The sequence below is a fragment of the Sorex fumeus genome, unplaced genomic scaffold, assembly GCF_029834395.1.
Source record: "Sorex fumeus unplaced genomic scaffold, SorFum_2.1 ptg000037l, whole genome shotgun sequence".
In the NCBI taxonomy this organism is placed as follows: Eukaryota; Metazoa; Chordata; class Mammalia; order Eulipotyphla; family Soricidae; genus Sorex; species Sorex fumeus.
Genome location: NW_026606094.1, coordinates 47,351,261 through 47,366,418, shown reverse-complemented (window position 1 = coordinate 47,366,418; position 15,158 = coordinate 47,351,261). Strand labels below are relative to the sequence as shown.

At 38.6% G+C, this 15,158-nt stretch overlaps 1 protein-coding gene and 1 pseudogene across 2 annotated transcripts in view; one reads left to right on the top strand and one right to left on the bottom strand.

Moving 5' to 3' along the window:
* Window positions 1-15,158, top strand: part of SLC25A13 (solute carrier family 25 member 13) — a 196,309-nt gene that overhangs the window by 148,956 nt on the left and 32,195 nt on the right. The window lies entirely within an intron of this gene.
* Window positions 12,719-13,163, bottom strand: LOC130027526 (60S ribosomal protein L26-like; annotated as a pseudogene).

The following is a 15,158-nucleotide window of genomic DNA, read 5'->3' as shown; positions in this document are numbered from 1 at the left end:
CTTAGAATTAGTACACATGGCTGACTTTTGCACTTGTAACCAAAGCTGCTCGCTTCTTTGAAGAAAGCCTTTTCTGTTTCCTACAAACTGGAGGGGAGAGAGGGGTAGGATATGTAGGAAAGTCTTTGTCTCAGAGCTTTCATAGCCTTTAACTAAAGTACTAGTCTTTTATTATCTTTTAAAGACCCACAAAAGTGATAATACATTTGAAGAGAAAAAAACTATTGGCACTAGAAAGAATAGTAAATTAATTCCATTGCTTAGTTTATTTTTGATATAAGATCTGTGGTTGAAGCTATTAAAGTATTGTTTCATTGATGTGTGTAAAAGGGTGAATCTAACCTTAATTTTTTGTGCTTGAGATTATTCAGTTCAGAGCATTGTTTGAAAAAAAAATGTTTCCGTTTTCTGGGCATTTTGATAGACGCACACTTGATAATAGTGATAATATTCAGCAGAGAACAAGACTAAACTTGAGGCTGAGAAAGGGACTTAACTTACATCCTAACATTGAGAAGTTCTTTATGGTTCATGGTTTGTTTGTTTGTTTTTTCTCTAAGTTAGTTACCTACATTCTAAATTGAGCTAGAACTTACAGGAGTTTGACAGAGACCTGCACCCTCAGGGGTCTGCACAAAACAGTGTCTCCTTTTCAGTCCATCCTTCCCCTTTGCAGAGTCAAGCTCAGGTTGTGATTGCAGATAAGTGTCAGTGACCAGAGAAGCTCAGGACCAAGGACCTTTACTACAATTCATTTTATGTCTAGCAAAAGCCACCAATCCCAGTGACTTAAAAAAATTATCTATTATTTCTGTGCTTTTGATTATTCCTGATACTTAAGAAGAATAGCGGCCTGGGTGCAGTGTAGGGCACTTATCTTACACCTGGATTAGATACCTAGCCCCACATATGGTCTCTCAAGCATCTCTAGGAGTGATCCTGGAGCACAGAGCTAGAAGTAAACTCTGAGGACTGCCAGCTGTGGTCTACCTTCACCTCCCAAAGCATATGTAATGTTATGTATTATGCAGTCTTGACTGTGTTCTGTACTTTTGGTAGAATAGAGGGTTGGAATCCCAAGGGGTCTGGGATCTAGTGTTTGATCCTTCCATTTTCAGACAGTTGCCTGATAAGAAAATATAAGTGGCATATGGTTGATTTCAAAGAAAATATAAATATGATCTTTTATTTGGCATGAAAATAAGTCTGCATTGAAATGAAAAGAAAGAAAATAATATTCATCAGAATGGAAGTCAAATAGAGTATGAACTTCTGTCATACAAAGCTCATATTTAGTAAAAGTTATTTACATATCAATAGAAAAATACAGAATAATTTCAGAAAGACAGTTGAATGTGCTTTTGGTTTTTAAGCCTTCAATAATGGGGCCATAACATTTTTCTATCAAGGTATATATGTATATGTACGTCTGTAAATACACCTAATGCTTGCAGGAGCTTATATTGATTTTAAGTGGAATAAAATAACTTACATGCTGAGGTTGCTTGCCGTTAAAGGGATTGGTGAGAATATCACCATTGGGAAAATCATGGAATGATGAGCAATATTAATTGCTTTCTTCTACAAGTTAAGTATGACCCTAAATTCTGATTAATTTGGTGATTCCCATATGCATGCTTTTTTTAATATCATGTTTGTACAGTTGTGTATCAGATCCTTTTTTTGTTTTGTTTAGTTTTTTGTTTTGTTTTGGGACCATACCCAGTAATGCTCAGAGGAAACTCCTGACTCTGCACTCAGGAATTATTCCTGGCAGTGCTTGCGGAACTATATGGGATGCTGGGGATAGAACCCAAGTTGGTTACAAGCAAGGCAAATACTCAACCCACTGTACTATTCCACTATTCCTCCAACCCCTCAGATCCTTTTTTTTTTTTAACCCCTCCCCTCAGATACCATTTTTGAGGCAAGTTTTTCTTACTCATTTTTCCTGGCAGAACAATTGATTTTGATATATACCTGTGATACAGGTATTGTAAAGATAGGGTTGTCAGTTTATATATCATGTTGCTATTAATTGAAGTACAGATGACTAGTGAAGAGGCACTAATGCTTGGGTTTTGCAACTGGTGAAGCTGCTGATGGAATAGATTAAGCCAAATGTGCTTATTCACATATCCAGGTCCAGGTTGTTTTAGAAGAAAAGTCATCTATGATGACTCAGGAATACAACCAGTCTTTAAAAACTCCTGTTTTTTTGTTTTGTTTTGTTTTGTTTTGTTTTTGCTTCAACACCCCAATCCCCCCCTCCACCTCCCCAGAAAAAAGAATGGCAAATAAACTATTACCAAAATAGCAACCTTAAGAACAGGTAATGATTTTTTTTTTAAGCATTGACATTTACTATAGCTTATTTATAATTATTCGCGTTTCAGGAGGAAAGACAGTGAATGATTAGCATGCAAAATTATCATGTCAGAAACATGAAGGAGTCATGTAAAAGAGACCAAAAATATGAGAGACTGCTTCTCATCTATTTAATTTGCTTATGCCTGGGATACTGAACAACAAGAACTCTCAGATGTTATGGTTGGAAAACCAAATGGTGCCCATTTCCTCAAAACATAGTTTGAAAATTTTATATAAAATAATTCTTGTCAAGTGATTAGCAATTGCATTTACCTAGAGGAATCAAAAATTCGCTGTTTCAGAAAAAAACCTGAACAAAGAATTTTATGGTTTTGTTTGTAACACTGTGTCTATTTTTTTTTGGTTTTGGGGTCACACCCAAACTGTTGGGGACCATGCAGTTATGGGAATTGAATCTGGGGTTCCCACATGCAAATTATGTGTCCTAGCCCTTCTTACTTCCAGTTATAGAAGTTTTATTTTGTCACAATTTAAAATTAAGTAGATGTCCTTCAGCAGGTGAATGTATAAGTAAGTTGTGGCATATCTAGACAATGGAATAATACCGATTTTAGGAGGAAAAAAGCTCTCAGAGAACCTTGAAGGAGATCTGGTGGGAGCATAAATGCGTATTACTAGATGTGAGAGACCATCAGAAATGGTTCCCCACTATTCCAACAATAGTGCACTTTGGAAAATGCAAAGCTATGGAGACAGGAGAAAGATTTCTATGTGTTGTGGCAAAGACGGCATAGAGAGGGAACCAGTACAGCATCTGTTTATTATGATGATAGATACATGTCATTCTGCATTTTTCCAGACACAGAATGTACAATACCAATAGTGATCCATCTATAGACTATGGAGTCTGGGTGATTAAGATGTGGTTTTGTAAGTTTATCACTTGTAACAAATGTATCACTTGGGTGGGAATGTTGATAATGAGAGAATTTCTTTGTGTGAGGGACAATGAATACATGGAAATTTATTACAGTTTTGATGTGATCAAAAAAAAGTACTAGATTACTCTTTAACAATGAACTAAATTAAATCCTATGAAAAAGGCAGGAGTTCGGGGAGTAACTGTTTCAGTAGCTAATTTCAGAGATTTCTAAAAAGATTGTATTTTGCTCAGAAATTCTGGAGAATGAGACTAGCATTCTGGACCAGAATAAGAAGGTGCCAGAGTGATAGAACAATGGGTAAACCACTTGCCTTACATGTGACCCACCTGGGTTTGATCCCTAGCATCCTATATGGTCCCCTAACCACTTTCATGAGGGATTATTGAGTGTAGAGACAGGAGTAGTCTCTGAGTATCACCAGATGTGGCCCAAATACCCTATCCCCAAAAGAAAAATAAATAACAGAATTCTTCTGCCTCTATTTCTATGTAAGGTTATTTCTTCAAACTTCTATTTGGACTCAGGGCAAAACTAAAAGAAATATATGATGGTGCTGAGGGTTTCTAGGGATACTTTACCTGGGTAAGGCTGTCTTTGTTGGCATAGAAATGTCATTAGAGACAAGTCTGACTCATGATGGACACTGAGCCAGATGTCTCTCTTCTGTTTCCCTCCTTTTTCCACTTTGGAAATATCCCAGAGTTGTTTGGATTCAACACAGTCCAAATGTTGGCTGACCCTTCTGGTTTTTTAATAAATAGAGGAGGGATTTGTTATGATATGAAATATGAAGAAAGATTGGGTCACGGCTTTCATATAGTTAAAGTGCATTAGAAATTGAAGGTCTGTAAATCATTAAATGATTTGGGGAGTAGAAGTGAAAATAGACATGTGTAACAGGCAGGACCCAAATGTGAATGTATTTGACAGGTCTGTAACTTAATTGCTTTTTAATGTCAGTCAGACAGATTCTACTTGGGTTTCTTGGCCAGTCTTCTATAGGTCTATTGAAAACCTATGAAGTTGAAGATAGGAAGCGAAACATTTGTAGAGTATAGATACTCTTTCTCTGATTTACCACATAATTAAAAACAGGAAAAATTTATTCTGTATGTCTCTGAACAGGTGGCAATGATTTTTCTAAATTCTTAATAATCTTTTAAGTTTTTAGTAATCTCCTTAAGATTTTTAATTTCATAACTTAATGTGTACATTAGGGACTGGAGCAATAACACATATCATATTGGGCATTTGCCCTTCATGCAGCAAACCCGGATTTGATCCCCAGCTCCCAATACGGCCCCTCAAGGCCACCATAAGTGTTCCCTGAGCACAGAGCCAAGATTCCTGACCCTTACGTTTCAAGAACATGTACAAGAAGAAAGCCTCAGGCTAAAATAAAACAAAACAGAACTCCCTAGATTGCATGGCATAAGTAGCAGAAATTTATCTTTCAACATTTCTGAAAGCTGGAAGTCAAAAATCATGGTGTTCACAGTTTGGAGTTTCTTCTGAAGCTGTTTTCTTGTGGATGGCCAGCTTCCTGCTCTGCCCGTGGGTGGCTTTCTGTCCTCCTTAAGTCTGTGTGTGGTATGTATACTGATCTCTTTTTTCATAGCAATCTGTGATAGTGGTGTAGAACCCACCCATATCATCATGTTTTGTCTAATTGCCTCTTTAAAGGTTCTCTCTCCAAATATAGTTGCATTCTAAAGTACAAGATTCAGACTTTAAAATGAATTTTGATGGAACACAATTCAACCTATCCCATTGGAAATTAGGAGAAAGGTTCTCTGAGCACTGAAGTTCCTGGTTAAAGGGGGCTAACCATCCCTCTTTTTCTTTTTTTCCTTTTTGGGTCACAGCCGGCGATGCTCAGGGGTTACTCCTGTCTCTCCACTCAGGAATTACTCCTGGTGGTGCTCGAGGGGACCATATGAGGTGCTAGGAATCGAACCCAGTCAGCCACATGCAAGACAAACGCCCTACCCACTCTGCTATTGCTCCAGCCATGAACCATTTCTCTTGCGAGAGCACTGGGCCCAGTATTTTCCCCCTAAGAGTTGCATGGAGTCTCAACCTTCTGATACACCCCCCTCCCCAAGTCAGCCAGCCTCTGGGAGGCTGAGTGCCTTTATTCCATATATCTGAATAGCAGTTAACTGGTATGAGAGAGTGTGGTTTAATTTAATCTGTTCACTGCTCTTTGCTAAGTATCTCCTTTGTACCTGTGATCTTGTATATGATGTTAATACTTATTTACATACAAATTACTTGTGTATCTTTATTTAACATTGAGTTAGTAAGAGAGTAAGTGCTGATACTTAAATCTTTATTTTCCAATTTATTCAAACATGAAATACTATCATCACTTGACTGTTCATTTTGTACGTAATGGAAATCATTAGACATTTACTAGTGTAAGCCTTTTAATAGTTACAATTCTATTTGTATTCAAATAATCAAAATAAAGTATTTGGGTTTTAGTTTTTGAAAAAAAGTCATATTCCATAACTTCATGTTAATCTATTTTTGACACATGTAAGCACACATTTTAGGATGTCAGTGTGCAATTAGATATTCTTAGCACATGTCATTTGTGAAAAGCACTTTAAATCTAAGTATATTCAATTGAGCATAATTAAAATATCAAGATACATATTCTTCATATACATTTTGCCACTTAATTTTTTAAGTAGCTATAAGTACCTACCATGTGAATTCAAATTAAAAAGAGGTGATTAAATTATAGTTAATGCTTTTGGTAGAAAGTATAACTGGAATTACAATTTGTTAAATTATATACTGCTTTGTTTTCTATGGACAACAGATTGAATTAATAGATTTTTTAAAAAGTTTGACATTGTTAGTATTCTCCAAATACTCTGAATATTTCTCCCAACATAGAGTGGTTGGATGAAAAGAGAATCCTAAAATTTTTTGATCTTTAGAATTTTTTTGATTTGACTCCCTAGGTTTCAAAAGAAATGTTTGGAGACACTATCTCTATGAGTAAAGAAGCAATGAAGACGAGTTCAGTACAGACAAAAGTCAGTGGATGGCCTAGGAACTAGAGCTTCTTAGCAAATCCTTTGAATGAACATTTCTCTACCAGGGGTTCAGGTGATTCCAGGGGGCCACAAGTAAAAGTCACATAGATAGGGACCCACAGTATTGTACTTGAGTACCAACTGGTAAGACAGGGGGCTGTAGGAAGGAACAAAGGTCAGGAGGAGGCCACGGTTAGGAGAAGTTTGAAGAACACTGCTTTAGATAACATGTTCAGACTGCTGCTGTTTCCAGTAGTTATCATAAATTTTTTTTTAATTGGAGTTGAAGTAATGTGGTCACAGTAATAATAATAATATTTATCCTTCTGGTGTACATAATTACTGACTGCACCACAATCCACCACCAAAGTGCCACAGATCCTCGGACACCATCTTTATATTACTCCTAGCATGTTGGTTCTGTGGTTAGAGTTCAAGGGTTTGTTATTATTCAGTCCTATCTATTAGCCATGCCTTGATTTTTATTTTATTTTATTTTATTTTTAAGAATTGAAGGCAGAGGGCCAGAGCAGTAGTTCAACGGGTAGGGTGCTTGCAATCTGGGTTTGGTCCCCAGCATCCCATATGATCCAGGCATGATCCCTGAGTCTAGAGCCAGGAATAAGCCTTATCAGAACTGGCCTTATCAGAACTGGGTGTGACCCAAAATGAGAGAGAGAGAGAGAGAGAGAGAGAGAGAGAGAGAGAGAGAGAGATTCCATACTTTATTATGTCATCAGTTTAGTTGAATTTTTTAGGCGATGATATGTATATAGATAACCAGTGTATAAAGTGTTTGGTGAGTCTTTATCCTCATTACATTTTCTAGACAAAAGCACACAGATTTGGTGTGGAATATTTCTTATTCCATTCACCTAGGCACCTTTGTTGGGCCTGGTGTCAGTGTACACATCTGGTGTGCCCATCTCCTTCATGGCAAACTTCTCAATCTCTTTGAGTGCGCACAGTGCATGCTTCTTGAAACCCACCCCATGGGTGCATGGGGTAATGTTGATGGTATATTCTTTGCTTGCTACCCTTCTCAGTGAAAGCCATTCTGTTGAGCCAGGAAAAGAAAGGAAGGACTGAAGGAGTGGTGGGAGAGGGAAAGCCCCAAGTTATGCATTTTTATATAAAGTATTCCTCAGAGTTTAAAAATAGAGATAATTCAAAGCTTACAGGCCTGTATCCTCATGACTTATTGATTGATCTGCAGATTGCAGATTGATTATATTGTACCTGGAAAATTATTTCTTCCATTTTTTTTATATGCTTTCATTCCCCTGAATCATTTATAGCTTTAAGACAGACTCTCCAAGCCATGGAAACCAGATTAACTAACCATTCAGGTAGGTACTATTCAAACAAGAAAAGAAGATGAAAATAAACCTTTTGAACGCCCATAGAGTATAGTGGGTAGAGTATCTACCTTGCACAGTGGATTTGATTTCTGATACCCTATATTGTCCCCTGAGTGTACCAAGAGTAATCCCAGATTACAGAGCCAGAAGTGATCCCCTTTCACAACTTCGTGTGGCCCCAAATCAACAACAACAGAAAGAAAATAATTTTTTATTATTATTATTTAAGGTATTGACTTTTTGATGGGCCCAAGTGATAGCACAGCAGGTAGGGTGTTTGTCTTTCATGCAGCCGACCCAGGTTTGATTCCTCTGCCCCTCTCGGAAAGCCCGGCAAGGTACCAAGAGTATTCTGCCCAAACGGCAAAGCCTGGCAAGTACCCATGACGTATTCGAGATGCCAAAAATAGTAACAACAACTCTCACAATGGAGACATTACTGGCGCCCACTCAAGCAAATGAATGAACAACAGGGAGGACAGTGCTGCTGGCTTTTTGACACTCAGCAGATTTGCATAGTGATTCTGATTTGGGATTAGAAAGCTAGCCAGCTTGAGTTCAAATTATCTTTGGCTCTGACCAATGCAGAGATGGAAGGGTAGAGAAAAGGCCACAGCTTCCACATCCTGTAAAGAGCAGACTGAGAGAGTATTAAAGCATATAAAGACAAAAAGGGAGAAAGGTAAAGATACCACCCAGACTGTACAGAACAGAGGTGTTCCCTAATGATACATCTTGCCCTCTCTGGTTGAAAATACGGTCCACAAAAATTCCTTACACAATATCTCAGGGGGAATCCCGTACAAACTGTTGAGTTTTATCAACAAAATCTTGACCTTCCTGTTCTAGTATACTTCAAATCCTTTCAGCATGTAAAAACCTGTTGGTTAACTATGTACACAATAAATAAAATGACAAGAAATCTTGGGGTTAAGTTGGGCCGCCTTTCATGCAGCTAACTCAGATTCTGTTGGATTCCTGGCACTTCAGAGCCCCTGAGCACTCCTGGGTATGACCATAGAGGCCCCCAAGCATGACTGGGATGCCCAGGAAATCCTTTGTGTCTCAGAGTATTAGGCCTTTGTCTTGGCCACTGCTTGGTCCCACCCCTCATCCCCCTCCCAGCCTCCCTTCACCTTCCAGGCCTCCCACTTCCACTTGGCTGAGAATTGCCAGAAGTGGTCTCAAGGCTTCTTGACCACCTTGTGGGAGGACCCCCCTGGTCCCCCTCCCCCTGCCTCTTAAAAAGACAAGAATTCTTGGAGGCAAAAATCAATAAAGGTGAGAATTTGCTCAGAAAGGTTGATGAATTGTATTCAGTCTCAAGATCTTCAGGAGTGATGCCTTTGAATTGGATTAGAAACATTCCCCAGTACCTTTTCAAGAAAAAGAAAAGTTAAGAAAACTTTATAACTCATCAGATTGCCCCTAGAATAGGGAGTTAGGTATGGCCAATATAGCTACAAATAGAAGGGGTCCACTTTATCATCCCTGTGCCTTGGTCCTGCTTTTCATATTTTTATTTACCCTAAAGCTATTTTCAATTTACTTTTTTACATTATAAATGTTAATGTAGAAAATTCCCTGTGTAACTATTATTAATATTCCTATTTCAAATTTCTTTCAGGAAATCTTGTTGATATTTTACTAGAAAGATTGCTTCAAATTTAAAATATTTTATGGGGAAAATGACCTTTATAATGTTTGAGTCTTTATTTAATGGAAAGTCGGCTTTTTTACATTTGTGTTTCATATTAATTTATAGGCCATTTACAATTGACTTCAAGTTTAAGAACAAAACCTGTTTTGTTTTTATCTTTTTCTTTTGTTTTTTATTTTTTAGACCACATCTAGAGTAAGCCCTGCCCACGTCAGGGCTTACTCCTGGCTCTGTCCTCAGGTATCATTCATTGCAGTGGCTTGGGGATCATATATATTACTGGGGATTAAACCCAAGCCAGCTGCTTACAAGGCAAGCATCCTACCTTCTGTACTACCTCTTCAACCCAAAACCTGTTTCTTTAGCTTTAAAAATCTTTATATTCATTTTAAAGTTTATTTTCTCTTAATTCTGTACGTTTTGAAAGCCTTTATTACCACCACAAGTAGGAATAGAATAAAGTAAGTTAGTATAAAAGTTTAGGGGGGTGTTGTTTATTTGTTTGTGGGCCACACCCCTGATTCTCAGGGCTAATTCCTGGCTCTGTACTCAGGAATCACTCCTAGCCTTCCTCATAGGACCATATGAGGTACCAGGGATCAAACCCAGGATGACCCTATGCAAGACAAGCACTGTACTCACTATACTGTTGCTTTGGTCCCAGATGTAAAAGGGGTGTGTGTGTGTGTGTGTGTGTGTGTCTGTCTGTCTGTCTGTCTGCGTGCGCATGTGCCCGCACCTGTGTATGTGTGAGTGTGAGTGTGTTAGTGTATCAGTTCTTTATTCCTCTTCTAAAGTTTATGCAGTGTTTTAGATATGAGGGTTCTTTGGGGAGGAGAGGCTGGACCACATCCTACCATGCCCCAGGTTTTCTCTTGACTGTATGCTCAGAGATCACCCCTGATAATGCTTACATGACCATATGTGTTTCCAGGGACTGAACCTAGGTTAACCATGTGCAAGGCAAGCACCCTATCTATTGTTTTATCTTTCCAGCCCATCCCTTTTAATTTTAAAGCTGTAAAAGTTTCTGGCACATGTTGTTCAGACTATTCAACATTCAATACAAATACAGTGATAATAAAATATTTTTATCCAGTACTTGATAATAGACTGGCATATGTCATATATTCCTCATCCATAGTGGTGTGCACATAGTGTGCAATTAAATGAGAATTTTCTGAGGAGCTAAGCTCTCTGTGGTTTTGAGACCCCTGGGGTGGGTGTAGATAAGGAAGGAATCTTAAGCAGTGTTTAAGCTCACCAACTGCTTTGTCTTTCAATTTGTTTCAGTATAAAGATAGAATACTTGAGTAATTGCATGAACTTGACTTTAGATGTCATTAACTACTAGACCTTGTCTGTGTGGCACATTAGACTAACTGTACCATAACTGCTTCTAGAGATCCAGAATGTTTTTTTTATTATTGATTTGGAGAGATCTGTGTCATTACTGTAGATTTGCTCTAAGTCCAGAACTTTATTCTCTCTCCATTTGCCAAATCCTAAGCCTTTTGATTCGATTTTTTTTTTTTTGTCTTTGAAGCATTAATAGTGAGGGCAACTACTAGTTGTCAGATTTTGCCTTGAAACAGAAGTAGTCCACATCTTTATGTGTGGCACTAAAGCAATCCACAGGCTTCACACTTTGCCTTCCACCTCTACTGTTCAGAACTTGCGCTGTTTTGCTTAAGCATACATAACACAATTATCCCAGCTATGCATTATCTTTTCACTCTCCATAGATCTTTGCTTCTTAATTACCCCAAATAAATTTTTATTCTACCTTGTTTGCTCCCACGAACAACTATCATTCCTCTTTCTTCCCCTACCCTGTAAAATGTAGATTTTGTAGGCTGTAATTCCTTGGGATTCATTTTCCACTCACGGGTCACTGCCCTATGTCAGCAACATACATTGGTGGCCATTTCCCTCTTGACCTTTTTTCTTTTGGAACCCCCTTTCCTGACTTCTATGATTCTACTACCCTGCAGTATGGAATGAGGTCTCTGATTCCATCTCTACTCTGGTTTCTCTTCTTCCTTCCATGAAAGGAATGTAAAACGAAAGGAATTCCCTGAACGGAATGTAGAGGGAAAGGGCATGTAAGCCCCTGCCTTTTCCTACCACATACATATTAGCCATGACTCTTTCTTTAATTCCTATATGTCTCAGTCCATTACCCCCCGCACGCTCTTCCACGGTCTTCTAGGTATGTCCTAGTTCTGTTTTACCAGAAAACCATGGGAGAACTAGTTCTCTGTTTTTATTTTGATTGAACTTTAATTAATTGACAATTTTGTTTCTAATACTATAGGAATTCTGGGAATATAGTTTCAGTTTCAGACCTTTATCTGTGTGTGTTTCACCACACTTATCAGAATTCTAGTACCATTTCAGTGGTCAGGCACCCTCTTTCTATTCTCCCATCCCTCATATTTGTCTTTCTGATCTTTTGTTTTTATTGCACAGATACAAAAGTGTAGATTTTAATTTGTCCCTACTCATTCCTTTTGCCCCAGATGCCCCATATTCATCTGCCAAGACCTAGTGATCTCTGTTCCATCCATTTCTCACTGCCCCTCACCCTGCCTCACTACCAGTGTAATTGTTCTAAGTCTGGTCTATCTCTTCCCTACTCTGCTGAATTGTTATCCCTACCTCAGGGCTCCCCTTCCCTCATAATTTCCTTTTCCTCTGATAACTATTCATCTTTCTGGGACAGAGATTCTAATCAGAACACTCTGTAGCTCCAAAACTTTACTTACTAGCTCCATTTCTACCCTTGGTCATCACATCCTCCTCCCCTTTTACCCCAATACACGTACAAAGGCACCATCTGTAGAGTGTAACTTACCTTTTCAGAGTGGTGAATTCAGTCCTAAAACAAATGACTAGTTTCTTCTGTGCTGACACATTCTCAGACTGTAGCATGAGCCAGGTCTAGCTTTGAATACCATTACTACCTTTCTGTCAGGATGAATTAACCAAGTTATGTATCCTCCTCCACCCCTATCAGCCATGATTGGCTCACTTAGAAAGATGCTATCATATTATTTCCTACGTTGGGATACTGTAATGACCAAAGAAACAGTACTTCACAAAACATGTGACACAATATTTGCATACGATACATTCTCAAATGCTAGTGAATGATAATTGTTGATCACATTATAATTTTCACACATATTAAAATTTAACTGGTCAAATGTTGTAATGGCTTTATAAAAATGGCAAGCCCTTGTCACATTGTCTTTGTGCCATTCTCTGCCTGGAATATTTAAATCTTAATTATATTTAAGTCACCAGCTGATGGGCTATATATTCTTTTTTCATTTTCCAGTTTTTAATCAAGATGTATATGAGATAACTTTATTCTTTCATCTTCTCAAGTGTCTCTTCCTTGTATTTGCCCTTTTCCTTTCCTACTTGGCAAGACTTGGCTTTGCGTTCAAGATCTTTTTGCAGTCTTTATCCGGTTCTAGTCTAGTGATAACCACTTTACTGGAGTGAATGCCTATGTGGATTGTTGTGCCATTTGTTCTCTTGCTGTACTTGTTCAATGTAGATAAACATACTCCTTCCTGTAAGCCTGGACTAATTAGCTAATTTGCAGACCTTTGTAGTGTCCTCTCACAACCTGAACCTCTTCATCCTTCTTGGTGGGCATGGATTGCACATTGTACTTCTGTCTCAATTCTTTGGAAAGAGGGGAAGGCCTGATCTTCCTACAAATGTGGGATGGTGCACTGAAATGCTTCTTATAGTCCTTGCTCCAGTCAGAAGGCATGAAAGGATTGAACTTCATTTTGGCAGTTAGCACTTCAGCGATGACTGCAAAAGGAAAGAGCTGGGCCATACTATGTCTTACCACTTCCCCCAGATTATTCTTGCCAACAGAAATCTTTCCCTCCCTCGAATGGCCTCGGGAATTTGTCTGAACCTTAACTTTTACCATCTTTTACCAACTTTTACCAAGTTATCTTTCCTGATGCTCCATTTTCTCTGTTTGTAAGGCAAATATTTATTGTAAATTCACTAGTGAGTTGTCTGTTTCCAATTTGCTGACCATATGACCCTGCTCTACTCATTTTCTCATGCTACCATGCTGTAGGGCTGGAGCGAAAGCACAGCAGGTAGGGTGTTTGCCTTGCTGACTGGGGTTCGATTCCTCCATCCGTCTCAGAGAGCCCGGCAAGCTACCAAGAGTATCTCACCCACTCGGCAGAGCCTGGCAAACTACCCAGGCATATTTGATATGCCAAAAAACAGTAACAACAAGTCTCACAATGGAGACGTTACTGTTTCCTGCTGGAGCAAATCAATGAACAACAGGAGGACAGTGCTAAAGTGCTACCATGCCTTATATACCACACATGGAATGGATTAAACCACAGGCATTTATTTTCTCTGTTTCTGGAAGCTGGAAGTCCAAGATCAAGGTGTTGTCACTGGTAGTTTTGTTGTTTTGTTTTTACAGATGACTGTGGAAAGTCCTCTTATAGATGACTGGTGCTCATGTGTCGTCTCAGTGTTCTTGTCCTATAATGACATAAGTCACATTAGATTAGGATGTCATCATTTTATCATAGATTATCACTTTTATGTAATTTCCTCTTTATACAAATATAGTCACATTCTCAGGTACCGAGGATGGCTAGAATTTTAGCAGAAGAATTTTAGTTAGAACACAGTTCAGCTGATAGCTGTTGCTTTTGTTTTCTATACCTCAGTTTCCCCCTGTGTAAAATCAGGAAGAAACTCATCTTGGTGGACTATGCAAGTGCATATGAAATAAATGCCTTAATAAACCATTATGGATGCTTAGTGAATATTTATAATAGTTCCTCCTATTTCAACCTCCTTGAAAATAGAAACACTTTCTGTCTCATCTTGTGTCCTTGCAGTTCCTAGGACACACTTTGAAAATGATTGCTTATAAATATTTGGTGAACAGTTTGGTGTGAATGAATGAGAAGTTCATTCATTTAGTGTGGCAGAAGTGAGGTGACAATGAATATATGTATTTCTCTTTATGAGGATCCAGAGATAAGGGATAAGGGAATGGGAACAAAAATACCAGAAATCTCTAGAGAAATCACTGTCCCCATTATAAAATAAAATAATGCCACACAGAACCAATTCTTTGGAAGAAAGTTTCCTTCTCTCCTACTCACCGCATACTGCAGAAAATCCTTGGAAAATAATGTGTGACAAAATTGCACACACATACAAAACCCACTATCCTCACACAGCCAGAGCTCTCAAATGATGAGGGACACAGAGACATTGTGCACAATATATGTTTCTGTCCAGTGTCTGAGGGTTCCACTGGCTTTGATCTCTGCAAAGGAGGGACCTAGGAAAGGTGCTGTGAATGGATAATAGATCAGGAGTCAGTGGAGCAGCAGGCAGTATGCTGCTCAGTGATCCAGTCATGGTGCTGTCCAGACACTGTGCATGTGATGATAAGCATCTTCTGATGGTGCCTTGGAGTCTCTCATTTCTTTCCCGCTGGACTCCAAAGAACTGATTCATCTCCGGCACCTCTGCAACATGCCACTCTGATTCTATAGGTTCTTTCTTTTAGACTCCATGAGAAGTTACGAGTGTAGTGTTATTCTTTCCCGTGTGTCACAGAGTTCTTTCTTCCCTCTGCTTCTTTTTCCCTGTGACTCTCTAAAGTGGATTTGACTTTTGCACCATCCATGGTGATTAATTACTTGGTTTTGCTAAAAGAATTTGTATGTATTGATTGATTTGGAGCCAGTGACTTGAGTATATGTTCTTATTTTACTTTATACGATACCAA